The sequence below is a fragment of the Cyprinodon variegatus genome, unplaced genomic scaffold (assembly GCF_000732505.1).
Source record: "Cyprinodon variegatus isolate N-32 unplaced genomic scaffold, C_variegatus-1.0 Scaffold337, whole genome shotgun sequence".
NCBI classification, from domain to species: domain Eukaryota; kingdom Metazoa; phylum Chordata; class Actinopteri; order Cyprinodontiformes; family Cyprinodontidae; genus Cyprinodon; species Cyprinodon variegatus.
The window spans coordinates 616,205-632,256 of NW_015150790.1; the positions used below are offsets into that span (position 1 = coordinate 616,205).

General features: G+C 35.3%; 1 protein-coding gene across 1 annotated transcript in view; it reads left to right on the forward strand.

Annotated features, from left to right (window-relative positions):
* The first annotated feature begins 7,675 nt into the window (after positions 1 to 7,675).
* col8a1 (collagen, type VIII, alpha 1) overlaps positions 7,676 to 16,052 on the forward strand; it is a 12,656-nt gene continuing 4,279 nt past the window's right edge. The window contains exon 1 of the mRNA XM_015385354.1: positions 7,676 to 7,766. The gene's annotated coding sequence lies outside the window, so the exon portion shown is untranslated. The remainder of the gene's footprint in view (positions 7,767 to 16,052) is intronic.

Below are 16,052 nucleotides of genomic sequence, written 5' to 3' on the forward strand. Positions count from 1 at the left end.
CTTTCAATTACTATGTTAATAACTGTGTATAGTCATTAGACGGTTGGTAAAAAAAACACTCATAATATGTTTCTAAAAGATCTTAAAAGAACGATGTATTTGAGTATTTTATTTTTTACAATACGACTTGGATTTTTGGGTAATCCAGAGCGCATATTAAAACCATAACCGTTACGTACAATGTGTTAGCCACGATGGATACCATGGATGGGGTGTTGTACTTCATATGGGGCCCACTCAGATAATGTTGCTTATGGGCCTATTGTTGTGTTGTTACGCCATTGACCCTCTACATTATAGTTAATATTGTGTAATATCTCTTCTTCTGACAATAAATGAAACTTTGATACATCACTAAAAGCAGGCGCACAGCTTGTATAACTGTGTATGTTTGCTGTCCCCTCAAACTGATGCAACACAGCCTTTAATGTCTCAACATCTGGGAACAAGAATGAGTCCAGCTAACTTTCTGAAGGACTGATGTGGAAATGTCCCCACCAACTTTCATTACAAAGTTACACCCTTGGTCCAGATTATCTTCAGTTTATACCAAATCCGTTATTTTCCTTTCCTATGTTTGATAAAATGTCTGTAAGTAAATGGTTATTCAATTTACAATACTGAAATCGAAGGGTTGACGGTTCAAGCCCCGACTCTGACTTTCATTGTGGTTGTGTCCTTGGGCAAGACACTTCACCTGCATTGTCTACTGATGGTGGTCAGAGGGCCCAGTGGCGCCAGTGTACGGCACCCCCGCTTCTGTCAGTGAGCCCCAGGGCAGCTGTGGCTACAATGTGGCTTGCCACCATCAGTGTGTGAGTGTGTGTGTGAATGGGTGAATGAATGTAGTGTAAAGCGCTTTGGTCAAGTCTCCTAACTTGAATAAAGGCGCTATATAAGTACATGCCATTTACCATTTACCATTTTACTGCTAAAAAAAGAAATTTTAAAGCATGATCCATCCAAAAGTCTAGATTTAGAAAACAATACAGGTTCACTGGGTTAAGATACTAAAGAAACAGATCAGACTGTTGTTAAAGAGCTCCATGTGACACCAGTTTCCTTTTTGAAAGAATATCTGAGTGACATAAATACTTGTTCATTTTTGAAAAGATGATCCCCTTTTTCCTCACAGCATTTTTTAACAGACGGCTAATTAAATGCTGATAAAGCTCAATGTTCAAACATATTTCTGGGATGTTGCAAAGGGGTCTAAATTCCACAGCTTTCTGTGCTTGCAGATGAGGTGACACGGACTCTTTTAGATGTTTGCTCCTGTTTGCCAGGCAAATTCCAAGATTGCGTCATGGTGAAGAGAAACGGAGCAAAGAATGTTGGAGCCTTACTAACTCTTGATGCCATAAACCTCTGTGAAAATTTTACAAATTTGACTAACATGTAGCTATTCTTGCATAAGTGTGTGCGTTTATTCGTATAAGGTTGTGGATGCACAGCTCGAATGTAAGACTCCAAATATCAGTTGGATGAACCCTGACTTCTTTATTAGACTGAAAGAGGGAGATATACACACAGAGAAACAGAAGTTTCAACTCTCTCTGCTTTTTAAAACTAAAACTTTATTTAGACAAATATTAAACTACATGTTGCAAAGCAACATATTACACAAATCCGTTTGTAAGTAAACTATATCTGTTAAAAGGGTAGGACAGCATATCTCATGCTTTGCTTGTCTAATAGAGAGTCAACTAATCGTTCCCAGGAAGGCATAGAAGTAGCTGTCAGTGTTTACTAGGGGCCAGAGTCAGAGCGTGAGATAAGCACAACTCTTCTGGGTAAATATTTAATCTATAAGCATTATTCTCCTCGCTCCACAGCACACATTTGCAACAAATAATACAATTTTGCTGACAATACTGACAACTATCACTTTAAATTTATAGCATAACTGTTCATATTCTGGCTCTCACAAAGGCTGTCTTTTTTAAGATTTATTTGCCTTTACTTCACACTTAATTAAAAAAAGCTGAGCTTTGACAAGAGTCTCAAACTCCAGAATTTCTATTAAATTATATCGAAAAAGAATTATTCCTGTTAAACTGACTGGATTTTTAGCATTTATCTTTTTATAACCTTGTTATTTCTGTTTATCACGTTAAACTAGATTTTCTTCATCTTTTAGTTTTGTTTTAGATTTGTCAAAGGCTAACTCATTTTTTAATAAAAATATTTAAATTCTCTGTTGGTTTGGACTGTTTTGAACTCATTATATTTCTCTGTTTAAAACCAGATCTGATTATATTAAACTGAGTTTGGTTTAGAACCCAACCCATTTACATTCCCATTTTTGTTGAATTTGAGAAGATAATGTATTATTATTAACATACTGATTTAAGATCATTATTTATACCAAGATCACCCAATCAACATTCTTCTAAGTGTACATTTGATCTGATGTTAGGTTGTCTATAAGAAAAAAGAAAAGGAAAAAAACTCCTTCACTGCAATACTGAACTGAACAGAACAAAAAATCAAACAAACAAACAAAAAACAACATAAAAAAACAAAAACAAATCCCATTTGTTGTATTTATATATATATATACGTACATATATACAAATATATATACATGTATATATATTATTTTTTTTATCAAAATAGAAATGAGAGTCTACAGTAAATTCCACAGTGTTAAATATGCAGTGTCAAAGTACATTGACTCAATTGACTCTTATTACAACAACTGGAGTAAGTGCTACTTTAACACTGCAAAATTTAGTTCAATTCAACTTAAATAAATTTAGATCGGGAATAAAACAATACAACAAGTCACAGTTAATGGCAAACATTAAAGATTAGTCTATTTATTTTTATACAGCTGGACAAGCATCTAATTCTGATAATCATCTTCCTCTACTTTAAAATACTTTTTATTCCTACCCCAAACATGTTTGTCACATATTTTTGACCAGAAAAGAAAAAAAGGAATAAATAAATTAAGTTTAAGGGACTTCTAAGATATATTGGGTTTTAAAGAGGATACATTTATATATAAAAAAAAAGAAGGTTTTATTGCCATGCTTTAAAACTCACTGCTAACCCTAATGTAAAATCACACCCTCTGGCGGACGACAGGAAGACTGTTTGCCTCTACAGCAAACAGCAGCTGTTGCCTATGAAGAAAATTTTCCAAAATTTTCAAAAATGAGTTTCATTCATGCACAGAACAAGCATTTAATGGATGTTAGATTCGTTTGAACACTGGATTGTTTGGTCTACAGAAATTTAAAGCTTCGGTCAACAGGTCCGTTTTGTTGATTAGGAGCAAGAGGTTTTCAGTGTATATTTCATGGTGTAAACATTTTATTTAGCATGTTTTTAACATCATCTATTACTTATGTTGTACAATCAACTATAAGCATTAGTTTGTTACACAGCAAACACTTTTCTATATCTACTCCTATAGAAAGGGTTTAATGAGGAGTCCTAAAACAGAAACACATTCGGTGACAATGTGACTTAGTCTTTCCGATAATATGGTCAGACTCTGCATGAGCCGTATAGGACTCCTGTTAAAAGATGGATCTCAGTACACAACACACATCACAAAGCTCACAAACAATTTTTATGCTGTATCACCAACACTGCAAAAACAAAAATCTAAGTCAGTCCTTTTTTTTATTGAAATAAGTCTAGTGTATAGTAAGACAATTTACCACTGGGATTTAGATTATTTACATCAAAAATAAGAACAACATCTCATTACAAGTGCATATTATCTTATTATCTTAATTTAAGGCCAGAAATCCTCATTACATTGGCAGATTATTTTATTAATCTGCTCAAATTAGTTACATATATTTTAAGAATCTTTGCAATTCTTTTTTGGATCAGCTCTGCAGTGTAATTTACATACATGTACAAGGACCCATCAATTGTCTGCATCCTCTAACACCTTCAGGCCGCGGTGGTGCGTAACTCTATCAGTAAGGCCTGTGGTACACACTAGTAAGGTGGCAAGTCCATCATATTCACAGTCCAATTTAACTAACTGTCCTACACTGGTATTCAAATGCAACGTGTTCTTACTGCAAAGCCCTAAGTTTGTAATGTCAAAAGAATGCAAAATGAAAAGAATTGTTAAAAGAACACAAAAAAATTCAGCTTACAATGCAATAAAAGTTTAAGATAAAAATACAGAACATGGTTCTCTGACAGACTGGCTGCTTTGAACTCACAGAGGATTAAAAATTCTAATAAAATGCAAATAAAGCAAATAAAGGCAATTAGTAGAAAATGCATAATACCAAAAGCTTTTCCATAACATGAAGGCTACAAATCCAATGAAAATTCAGTTGTGATGAACAAAGAAGTAAAACATTGGCAGATTAGTTCTTTAGATGAAATTGTTGCTCAGATTCACTTTTATAGCAATGAAAGATTGCTTTATTTATATCTGTTTTTTTTGCCTCCTTTTAATTAATTTATTATTTCAGTAATAAGCATTTAAGGCAAACATAAGAAGATATATATAGTTTCAAATCAAAATAAAATCTAAAGGCATTCAACATTAATTTACAGAGAATTAAATAGAAATGTATTCATTTATTCAACCGTAGAGCTTAAATGAGCTTGGACTGTACATAGCAACACTTACAAAGACTCAAGGCTGAAGACGTGATGTGATTCTATATCTCTTAACTGGATGAGGTTTTCTTTAACGTGACGCAGGGCGGATGGTGTGAGGTCGTTTCTAGGCCCATTTGGGCTTCATTAAGAGAACAGGCAGAGGATTGAAGCATGAGGACAAACACACACAGCTCATTACCCCCTGTCTGTTGTGTACCTTTCACACAGCACGTCTCTGTGTGTCTGTATCTGTGCGTGTGGCACATCTATAGCATTTCTATGAGTTTTGCATTTGTGCAGGTAGAACCAGATATTAGGCTCTCTGGAAATAAAAGCTGAAACACTGTATTTGGACTTCATAGTCAACAGGCAACAAACAACAGGGATGTGCAGAAATTTGACTTTAAACAATTTTCTCATCAATGTTTGAGCAAATAGAACCAAACCTACAGTATTGTATTAAGTCAAAGTTTTTTATTTATCCAACAGACTCACAGAGAAATATAAAGCCCTCCGTAACTTATCCATTCCAAACCAGTTTCTCTGACTAAGCTGGTGGGTGGTTTTTGGTGATACTTCTAGACAGCCACCTTTTTACACCATGATGTGAGTTTAGAGCTGCTTGTTTCCACTGTCCATTTGATACACACACTGAGACACACAACCAGGCATTAAATGAACCCGTAAAACGGTCACATGGACAGTTCTCTCAAAAAGGCATTCTTAAGAGACCATGCAGACATGAAGCAGAAGGACAGCGCATAAGCCAGACTTTATGTACATACAGACTGTATATTTTTAGTTAGTCTGACGCTTCAGAGTTAGTGAGATGTCAAATGGAAGTAGTTGTACCTAGGTGTTAAAACCTGCCCTGGAAAGACTCTGTCGTCACAGGATAACAAAGACCTTAAGAGAAGAAGTACATTATCAGTCTGAACCCAAGGCTGTGAGTTCACCGATGACTTATTCTTATTCATATGAACATAATGGAAATGTTTTACAAAATGTTATTCTTTAAGAAAGGTGCAATCAAACATCGGTATTGATCCCTTTCCTTTAATTGACTCCTATTTAATTGTAGAGTTGGAATCTGCCATTAAGTGAAAAAAGTAAAAAGTAGGGCTTTGTTCACTGTTTGTCTTTTTGGTCCTGTTAAAAATAACGATTGACTAATGCTTAGATTGTCCATATGATCCACTATTATTACTAGTGTTTTATCACAAATATGGTCAGAAAGTGTTTAATTTATAGATTCTAACATAGAAGTCATTGCACTAGAGATAAAACAGATAGATAAAAAGGTCCTTCAGTGTAAAAACAAAACAAAGCTTTTTAAGCAGGTTGTTTCTTTCTACTCTTCCACCTTTACCCACATTTCTAACATATTTCCTGTGTTTTCCTACATCCTTCTAGGTTTAAACGCTCCACCATCTTCCTGGTCCCTAACATGCCATTTGAAGATTTAAATTCAACAGCTCTGTTGCTCTGATTTCTGTGCTTATGACATTCCTTAAGTGTCTGAAAGATACTTCAGTCCCCACATTCTTTAACTGACGCTGTCTCAGTTAAAGAATGTCATAAGCACAGAGTGAAGCTGAGATTGAAGCTGAGGATTATCCACTCCCACCAACGCTGGAGCCACCAAACGCTATGATCTCTCCCCACTCCTCTTCTTTCTGTACACAAACTACCTCACCTTAGTGGTTAACAGTTTGTGAAACTGCAAGTTTGCAGATGAAATTGCTGCCATTGGTCTAATCTGAGAAAACGTTTAATCTGTTTACGAACAGGAGATGAACCGCCTGGTCATCTGATGCACTCAGAACCGTCTGAAGCTAAACCCACTAAAGATGGACTTCCAACAAACATGCCCTACACTGCATCCCCTCACTGTCCTCACAACACTGCTTTAAACCTAGGACCATTTCTGTTTCCTACGTCGGAACCACCCTAACGAAAAACCTGACGTTGTTCTCACCCTAGACAGATTTTGGAAAAGGCCTAATGAGAGGCAATTCAAACTTTTATCTTCTGATCGGCGCTACAGAACGCTAATGGAAGACAGTTTCCCTTAGCTGTCTGTTGATCTCAATCATCATCTCATAGGTGGCGTCCTTAGATGATCTTAATGAAACAATTAACCACCTGACGCCCATTGTTGCAAATATGCAACTAACCCTTTGTATTACGTACACAGCCAAGATAGCATGTGCGTTTCCCCAGTGCCACTTATTGCACATTCAGCGTTGCACCAGGGGCAGGGTAGAAACGGAGAAATTACCAATTCTATTGAGCAATTCAGAAAATATATACATTGATGGCAATGTTGAATTCAATTACAAAGTAAAATAGAAAGTTTAACTTAAAGATATCACTCTTTAAAATTTGTAGTTTTGTAATTTCAAAAAGATTATATATATATATATTTTATTGCTATAACTTTTACTGCAGTTGGCTTTCCTGGGTTCAACTGTCAAAAGTTTGGTTGAAGGTGCATAATTTTCTTTTAAATCACAGCAGGGCCACTGATGTAAGGGATGGAAAACCAGAGTATAATTCCTAGTTTGTGCTCCCAAACTTGCCTGTATATTTGATGCTAATCGATATTATTTTACTTTTAAAAAAAAAACATTCAACTTTAGTGATTTATTTGTAACTTACAGGATGACAATGTAAGATGTTTTATGGTGGATTGCAATTGAAATGATAAACAACAAACTTACAGAAGATGTTATTTCTGATTTGCAATTCTTCTGCTATGAGTTAGGGATTTTGATTCCAGTTTTATTCAGTTTTTAATTTTGTTGCTATTCTAGACTTTTCCTCCACTGCACTGTGGTCCATTTATCACATAGTTGGGAAAAACTTATCTGTTATTTATCATTGTCATCCATTTTGGTACTTAGCAGCTGAATGTGAACATGTTTGGTCAAATAAATTATAGTTCATCTTATTTTTGGGAATGATGTGTTTACTCGGGTCAAATCTATCTCTTCTCCTTTTCTCTCTGCATACCTCCCACCCACTCTGGTGACTCCACCCTGCAGCAGATAAAAGCTCTGCCCACAAGGTGAGGGTCTCTTATTGGCACTTCTGCCAGGAGGGATTTTAACAAGCTGGTGGTTTCACTGTTAGCGTGATTGCAGTGATTATTTCTCATAAACAGACTCCTCAAAAAGGTAAGCTCCTCACCCCAATGAGCTCTTATTGTTTAGTCTGATTTATAGGCCACATTTAATTGGACTGCATGAAGGCTTGCTTTAATTATATTAACTTTACGTTCCATTACAACTTTTAGGCAACATTTTTTTTCTTGCCAAAATTAAGTTTATATTATGTTGGAGGAATATTTGCAAAAGTGTGAAGGTGAAATTGTATTGCTTCTGCATTTACTTCATTGATTTATAGAGGAATTATCAATTTTATATAGCTACATTTAGCTTTTCACAGCTTTTTGTTTGTATATTTTTAAAATCTTTTTTAAACAATGGTTTCACATATTTCAAAAATGTGACCATTAGCTGTGCAGCATTGAGTCTCCACGTCATCATGCAGAGGCCTAAGCAGATCCTCTAACACAGGCTGGAGTCCTTCAAGCTGCTGCATGCAAATCCACAGCTATATGCATCCTTGCAGGTGTCAGAGAGAAAGAAAGAGAGAAAGGCAGAATGTGCTTAAAGGCAAATATTAATTCAGTCCTTAATACATGCACATGTCTAGAAAATTGAAACCAAACTGACAGATAAATGCAATGGGGGCGAGAGAAGCAGTTTGGTGAGAAGAGGCTGCAGAGCAAACAGCGCCTCTAGCCTGCAGGAGCTCTTTCCCTTCATTCTGATAAGCTGTACGAAGCTCTCTTTCTTTGGCATCTCAAGATTCTTGCTGGTCAAAGCTACATGATTTCTTCATTATATGGACAGATTCAAACTGAGGAAAAGCACCAACTTAGCCTTTATATAAATTAAAATAGACTATTACCCAGGGATTGTGATTGTAAAAGTACACATCATGTGAGAACATGGTTCTGTGATACTTGACTTCTGACTGGATGCTTAAATTTGAACTAAAACTAAATTAAAGGCAACCTGAAATATTAGTTTCTGCACCTCATTTATAACTGTAATACTCTAACAAGATTTTAAGCTCTTAGGGAAAAATGGCTCTTTAGACTGTAAAGGTGTCTGACCAACTGCAAAGAGAAATAGATGACGCTTTTAGTACAAATAAAAATAAGTTAAACCATCTCTAGTGTTCACTATATTAGACAACTTTTCAGTAACATCTCCTGCATTGATGATTGTTAGTAGTGCTAATACCAGCCTTCGTGGAAGTTGTCACCATATACAGTGCCGCCTTCTGGTCTCACTATGTCATTTATAAAATATTTCTTGACTGAATTTAAACATACATTAAAACCTTTTCATAATATAATAGGACTTTTCAGTCCTATTATTTATTACTATTTTCTTGCACATATTAAAATAATTCATAACTTCAAATAGTAACTGATATGACTGCATTCATTTTCTGTTTTATGTTAAGTGGAAAGAAACTGTAACTTTTTTCTGTGATACCTGATGATTTATTATAGCTGATTATGAAAGAATTAAATGTAGTCTTAGCCCACACCCTACAATGACTAAATTAATCTATCCTGGTAATTTCATGTTAATTTTTTTTTCTTCATTCTTGACGATTACTTTGCCTCATTGCATTAAAGCCTAATGTTTGTGTTGATCCAAGGGTGTGAAACCACCTGCAGACAATAGTAGCTTATAGTATTTGGTGATATTTTTCAGCAGTTCATAAGCTTAAAAATGGACTGTGTGCTTATACAACATTGCAACTGCCACATTTATGTTATTCAGTAACAACCACAGCACAAAAGGACCTAAAGAATGCCATGAAGACCAAGACCGATGGCATGGAAAGGATGGGGGGTGAAAGATGGGTAAACACTTAGCTCATTTAGCTGCACAGCTGTGGCACTGTGTGTGTAGGAGAGGTCTTCCAATAGTACGTGCAGAGTGGTTGTTTGACTGAGAAAGTTTGCAATGTGACTTTGGAAGGTGTTAATTTTACAAGGTGCCTTGTGGTAAAAGCTGCGTTCAGGGAGGCAAGGGGCTGCAAACGTTTTTCCCATTCCACTGAGTAACCACAATCATAGGAAACTTGAGATTTAGTGCAAGTGCTCTGAGCTTTAAATCTGACAAATGGTTGTTGGAGTGGAGAGGAACTCAAGGTGATTTGTATGACATCTTTAAGGGGTAGTTTAGGATTTCTGGAGAGAATTTCTATTAAAATATTTGGAGGTTTTGATTTCTTATGCTATGAATTGATGACATATCACTTGATGTTTTCATTTCGCATACTTCCAAATCAGTTGGTCCCAGATACTGAAGCTAAGATTGAACAAAATGGTAATTTATACAGGGTGGCTGTGTCTAAACATCTGCCCTAAACCCTAAATCCCTCAATCACTATATAGAGCAGGGTCTATATATGGTGGACTTTATAGTGAACTCTGTTAACTGACAGTTGGGACAAATGAGCGCTACTTTTTGCTCCCCGTTGGTCACGTAACTCCGCCTCCCCGCACGGTGCCTGCGCCATCTTTGTTATTTGTCGCAGCTGTTGGGTATCAACAGCAGTAGGCGACAGCGGGCCGCTGTGACAACAAACCCCATGATGCTTTGTGAGGAGAACAAAGCATTCTGGGATATATCTACCCGTCTAATGACCATAGATGATCACTACTTTTCAAGGTGCATTGTGGGAAATTCCAACTCCACTTCTGTTTTAATCAACTAGACATTCTGAAACTCATCTACACTATATACTGCCCTATATAGTGATTAGGGCAGACCTTCGGACACACCCGACATGAAGTTTGGAGGTGGTGCACCACCTGAGTTTCCTGCGTGAAACACATGCTGAGAACAGAACATGTCATGTGTGTCATTCCAGAGAGATTGAGTGAGAAAAGAATTACTGCAGTGTAAAAATACAAACATTAACATAAACTGCTATTTTTTTTGTTTTTGCTTTTTGCAGTTGCTTGCTTTTAAATCAATTAGCCACCCAGACCAGACAGCTGCACATGTTCCTTTATTAGTCTCTATAAAAGAACATTACAGAAGACAGCTCCCTTCCTTTTTTCATTTCCGTTGTGAATAATCATCTAATTTGAATGTGACAGGGATTTCAAGATTCATAAAGAATCTTTACATAAATCTCTGAGGGTTTTTTTTTTTTTTTTTAGAAACCAGAGTTTGATTGAGACAGAGGCTAACAGCTAGTCTGAGAGGTTTTGTGCCTTGAAAATACTTAAAATACTGCTAATTTATGCTAATTGTTAATGCTAATTTATGAATGATTAAACCATTGTCAGGTTTACATTTGGTAGCTGTACAGAGGTAAAGCAGTGATGGTAGAAGATGGTGCAGCACAAATTATCTTCAAATATAAAACAGGCTACAGTAGAGTACCCAAACATTTAACTCAAGTAAGAGTAGGAAGTAGTCATCTATGAAATCACACAAGTAAGAGTGAAAAAGCACTGTATAAAAATGGCAAATCAAGCACTAAATAATTGTTGGCTCATAACATCTGCGTTAATGTTTAAAATTACAAATGCTGGTATTTTTAAAGTAATAGATAAATAGATAAACTTTTCCTTTCTTATTTTTCTTCTTTATTTTTTAAACGTTTTTTTATTCAACATAAACTTCAATCAATCTTTACTGGTAATGCAAACATTTAAGGAAAGTATAAAGAATGACAATATCTACAGTATACAGTGATTTTCACCTGATCTCTTAATAACTCAAGTTACTATTGGTGGGTAGACTAATCAGAAGTTTGTTTCTAGTAAGAGTAGCGGTACTACAACATAATTATTACTCAAATTTTTTTTTTAAAAGACATTGGTTAAGTACAACGACTACAAAATATTTTTCTAAAAGTTACTCAAGTTAATATAGATGTAAAAATTATAACTATTTACTACCCAACTCTGGAAACATGTTCTTAAAACTAAACACATGTCTAGTCTCTTCAGTTAGAATAGTCATCAGACATATAAAAGTAAAGCAGCAGTTTAACTTTGGAGCTTTAATTAGGCATTTCATCTGATTGGATCGGAAACATTACATTTTTTCACCAAGGAAAATCATTTATGGCTAAAAACCTCCTAGATCAGTTTCCTGTGAAAATATGTGTATGTTTCTACATAACAGCTCACTGGAACTGTGCCAATGATATAAGGATTAGAAGTTTAGGAAAACTTCTATGGATTTTTTTTTAAAGCAGTCTCTTATCTTTTGCAGTATTCTAACACCATACTATATGAAGATGCAGAGAGAGACATTTCCCATTGTTTCCAGTATTTTTAACCACACAGAATAGCTTGAACTCTCTCTGAAATTGGATTTTAACTTCTTTATATAGTTGAGGTAAATATTACTCTCAGGTAATAAATGCATGTGCTGTTGTACAAACACGCACACACACACACACACACACACACACACACACACACACACACACACACACACACACACACACACACACACACACGCGCACGCACACACACGCACACACACACACAAAGCACAGAATCAGTACCCTCAAAAAGTAGAATCTCTGTGCTTCTCTGAATTTCTAAAACATTGCCCTTTTCTGTTTCCAAACGTTTGGAAGTGACAAACCATGCACTCTTCTGACCTCCTCTGAAATCTGAAATGCTGGTAGATGAGAGAGTTTCCAAAGCAAAGAGTGGAAATGGAGGTTTAGCACAGAGACAGGGAAGGGGGAAAAAAAAGGGTTGATCCTGCTGAGCGCTGCAGATTTAAGAGAGCAAATTCACAGAAAACAAATAGACAGGCAGCAAAGTCTGTCACACAGTAGGACAGAGTTCCTGGAGACACATGGAAGCCTAGCTTAATATTTCCATCTTGTACTGATCTGAGGAATGTGCTTTTCAGGGAGAATTTTACGCTCCACCGTGCTTGCTGTGTTTACACGGCTGTCACATTTATCACTAGAGAACTGACACTCTCGGGGTGTAAAGCGTGTGCTTTTGAATGCAAGCATGTGTGTACACGATCAATAGAAAGCCAAGACAACAAACACAGATGGATTTCTAGGAGTGAGGAATCTTTCTGCTCCCATTCTTCCTCAGTATCTGTGACTCCGTGATAAAACCACGTTTAGCTTGTTTAATTAATATCTGTTTATTTTTTTTAAGATGTGTTCGTTATACATTCCACATATTAATCTGTAACGATTTTGTTTCAGCATGTTAAGGTATGTTGGAAGTTATCTTTAAAACGATGAAGTTTTGATTATATGCAATTATTTTACCCCTCCTTCCAGAATATTGAAATATATGGCCATTTTCAACCTTCATAAGCTAGCATCGCTCACCCTGCATTTCCTGCTTTGTGCTATCATCACAGCCACAACCAAAATAGCCCAGATTCATCTGCTTCTGCACAGCTGATGAGCAAACCTAGCTTTGCTATGGACTCAGTCTAAAACAGAGATCTGTTTATTATTATTCGTAATATTAATCATTGTCATTTATTTATTCAATCAATACAAATGTCAAAATATAAGTCTACCAATCCTAAAAATATATGCCTGTCTTTGCAATGGTAAGGTAGAAATATGTCACACATAATATTAATCAGGGATGAATAATATGATTGTTGGATTGCTTTTTGGAAAGAAACACTATTTTAACTATTAGATTGGTTACTCTATACTTCCATATGGATAAACATAGTCACAAGGTCATAGATCCTATTGGGGCAGCCAAGCTCCAAATATTTTTGTTTTATGATATAAAGATCTTTCTTTAAAAAATTTTTTGTGGTTGTTTTTACTTATCTTCCTTATTCAGTTCTGTCTATCCACTTAATGCGTTGGTATATCCATGTGACATTGAAAAAAAAAGTAGTCCTTTTATGACTCTCTACCTTTGCTTTTTGATAGTAATAATAATTTTTGAGAAAAATATATTTGTGCAATATCAACACTGGGACCAAATTAACTTTATGATTAGAACATTCAACTTACCTATACTAATAATAAGCACATTGACATAGGAACTACATCATATCATTCTTAAATGTTAAAAACCATTAAGGATGTGAATTAAAACAAACGTTTCTTGTATCCTTTGCAATCACAATAAAGGTTCTTCATTTATGATATACACTCCTCTAAATTCTGCAGAGGAAATGGTTCAGGGAAACTAATAACAGTAATAATTTTTTTAAATGCTATTTTTATTCTGATCACAAAATCCCTGCATTTCAAACAGATTGGGTTCACTTTGAAGCACTACTGTACAGGGAAAGTCACTGCATGATTATGCTAACGTGTTGTTCCAGTAAAGAAGTGCGGTTACGTCTTTAAAAGCCCACAAGAAAACCTCCAGGCTTTTTAGCATATCTGTTAATCCCTAAACTCCATTAATAATTAGCTTAATAAACAAAAAAGATTAAATGATTAATAATACAAAGAGAGTGATATAAAATTGGCAAAGTAAAGATGAGATGAATAGAAAAAAAAGCTTAGATTTTGAGTTGGGTAGACCTTTTTCTGGTTTAATGCACTGAAGTTATGCACAGGTGTTTTGTACTGGCTCTGAGTTATTTTTCATCCCACTATAGTATATGTATGTAGTATGTATGTTTTCTTTATTTTAAAAGAAACAACTAAAATAGCTCTAAAATAAAAATATAAAAAAAAATAAACTAAAAGATCAGGAAACATCTTTTGGTATTTATAAATCACAAAATGTTTGTTGATTTTTCTTGTCAGTCAGCCAAGGTGCTTGACATCTGCATTAAAGAAATCCAACTACAAATCCAACAGGAGACAAACAGTCCATAACTTACATACTGTAATCTAGATCTTTTGTTTTTCTACAACACAATTTGCCCAGTTTCCATCTGGACTGAACCAGATGGATGAAACAAATAGCTGATTGTGTTCAAGTCTCTCTACTAAACTTTCAACCCAGCCTGCTGTCTTTAACAATGAATCATATTAGTATCTATGTTGGGGTCTAAAAATTGATATGAGCCAAAGGGGAAGTCACAGAGAACAATGAGTTTGAGAAAAAGCTAGCAATGAATGAAATTTTTCCCCCATTACTTTGCTACTAAAGTAGTAAAGCTGACAAAATAAACGTCGGTCATTCCTGCTGCTCTGAGTAAATTAGTATCAGTCCATTCAAAAGTAAGTTGAAAGAGGAGCGAATGAACAATCAGAGAGCTTTAGAAAGGTTTAGAAATACAGTAGCGAGTACTGTGGATGAGGTTCGAAACTTTAAAATCAGACGTCAAAGGAGGTTTGTGTGGAAAAGTTGATTAAAATTCCATCAGAACAATACATGTCACCATGTTCACTCCCTATTCCCTGTTTCATTCTATTTTTATATACACTTTTAGTAATTTGCAATCATTTCTTGCTATGTGTTGTTTAATTTTGCTGTTATTTGCATCTCCAGTAGAAATATTATAAATATATTTGCTAAGAAAAACATCAATGTGCTTAAAGCTTTTTGTACCTGCTGTATGTGAATAGAAACAGAAGCTGATTTCTGAACCCAGTGATTAAAGTGCTGCAAAAATCTATCAGATTGTTTTCAATACTTTAAAAACATTTACAAGCACATAGACACATTAATAATCTTTTTAGCCAACATTTAGAAGGCTAGGTTAACTCCAAAAAGATTCCAGAATCCATGTTTTTTTTGTTTTTTGTTTTTTTTGTATTTTCAAGTAATCCAAGTGTGAAGTAATTTCAAGTAATATAGATTCTGCTGGTTAAAACCAACTTTCTACTGTCTACATTAGCTGATAATGAGATATTCTCCTACACTGAGCTGTTCTCAAGCTTCTGGTGATTTTGACATAGCTGTGTGACTGTCTGACATAGCCTTTGAAGGAATGATCCTACTCTTGGTGCTTTTAGAAGCCAGACATACCAGGGAGAGCAGAGCAATAATACTTTTAGTCAACAATATACCTTTCAACAAATTGGGACATATACCTCGTGGCTGGAAGTGGTGGGTTCCCTCACTAGGACAGATGGTTGTTGGATTTAACTGGTTTGAAAAGATTGAGCTCCATTCTGTGAAGCAGGATTTGAATTTGACCTGTTTGCTTTAATGCAAAGTAGTGTGAGTAGACTTTTTTGCAAATTGTAACCTACTGTTCACCTGTCTACACTCCTGTCTTAAAATGCATGAAGCAGTCAGCTGCTAAGATTATATGGATTATATGTTGCTCCTGTAAGAATAATGTAAAAATCACCTTTAGACAGTCAGTAAGGTAACATACCTCAGATACACCTCAGAGAGGTCTTTCTTTCTTTCTTTCTTTCTTTCTTTCTTTCTTTCTTTCTTTCTTTCTTTCTTTCTTTCTTTCTTCGTGTGCAGTGTTAACTTT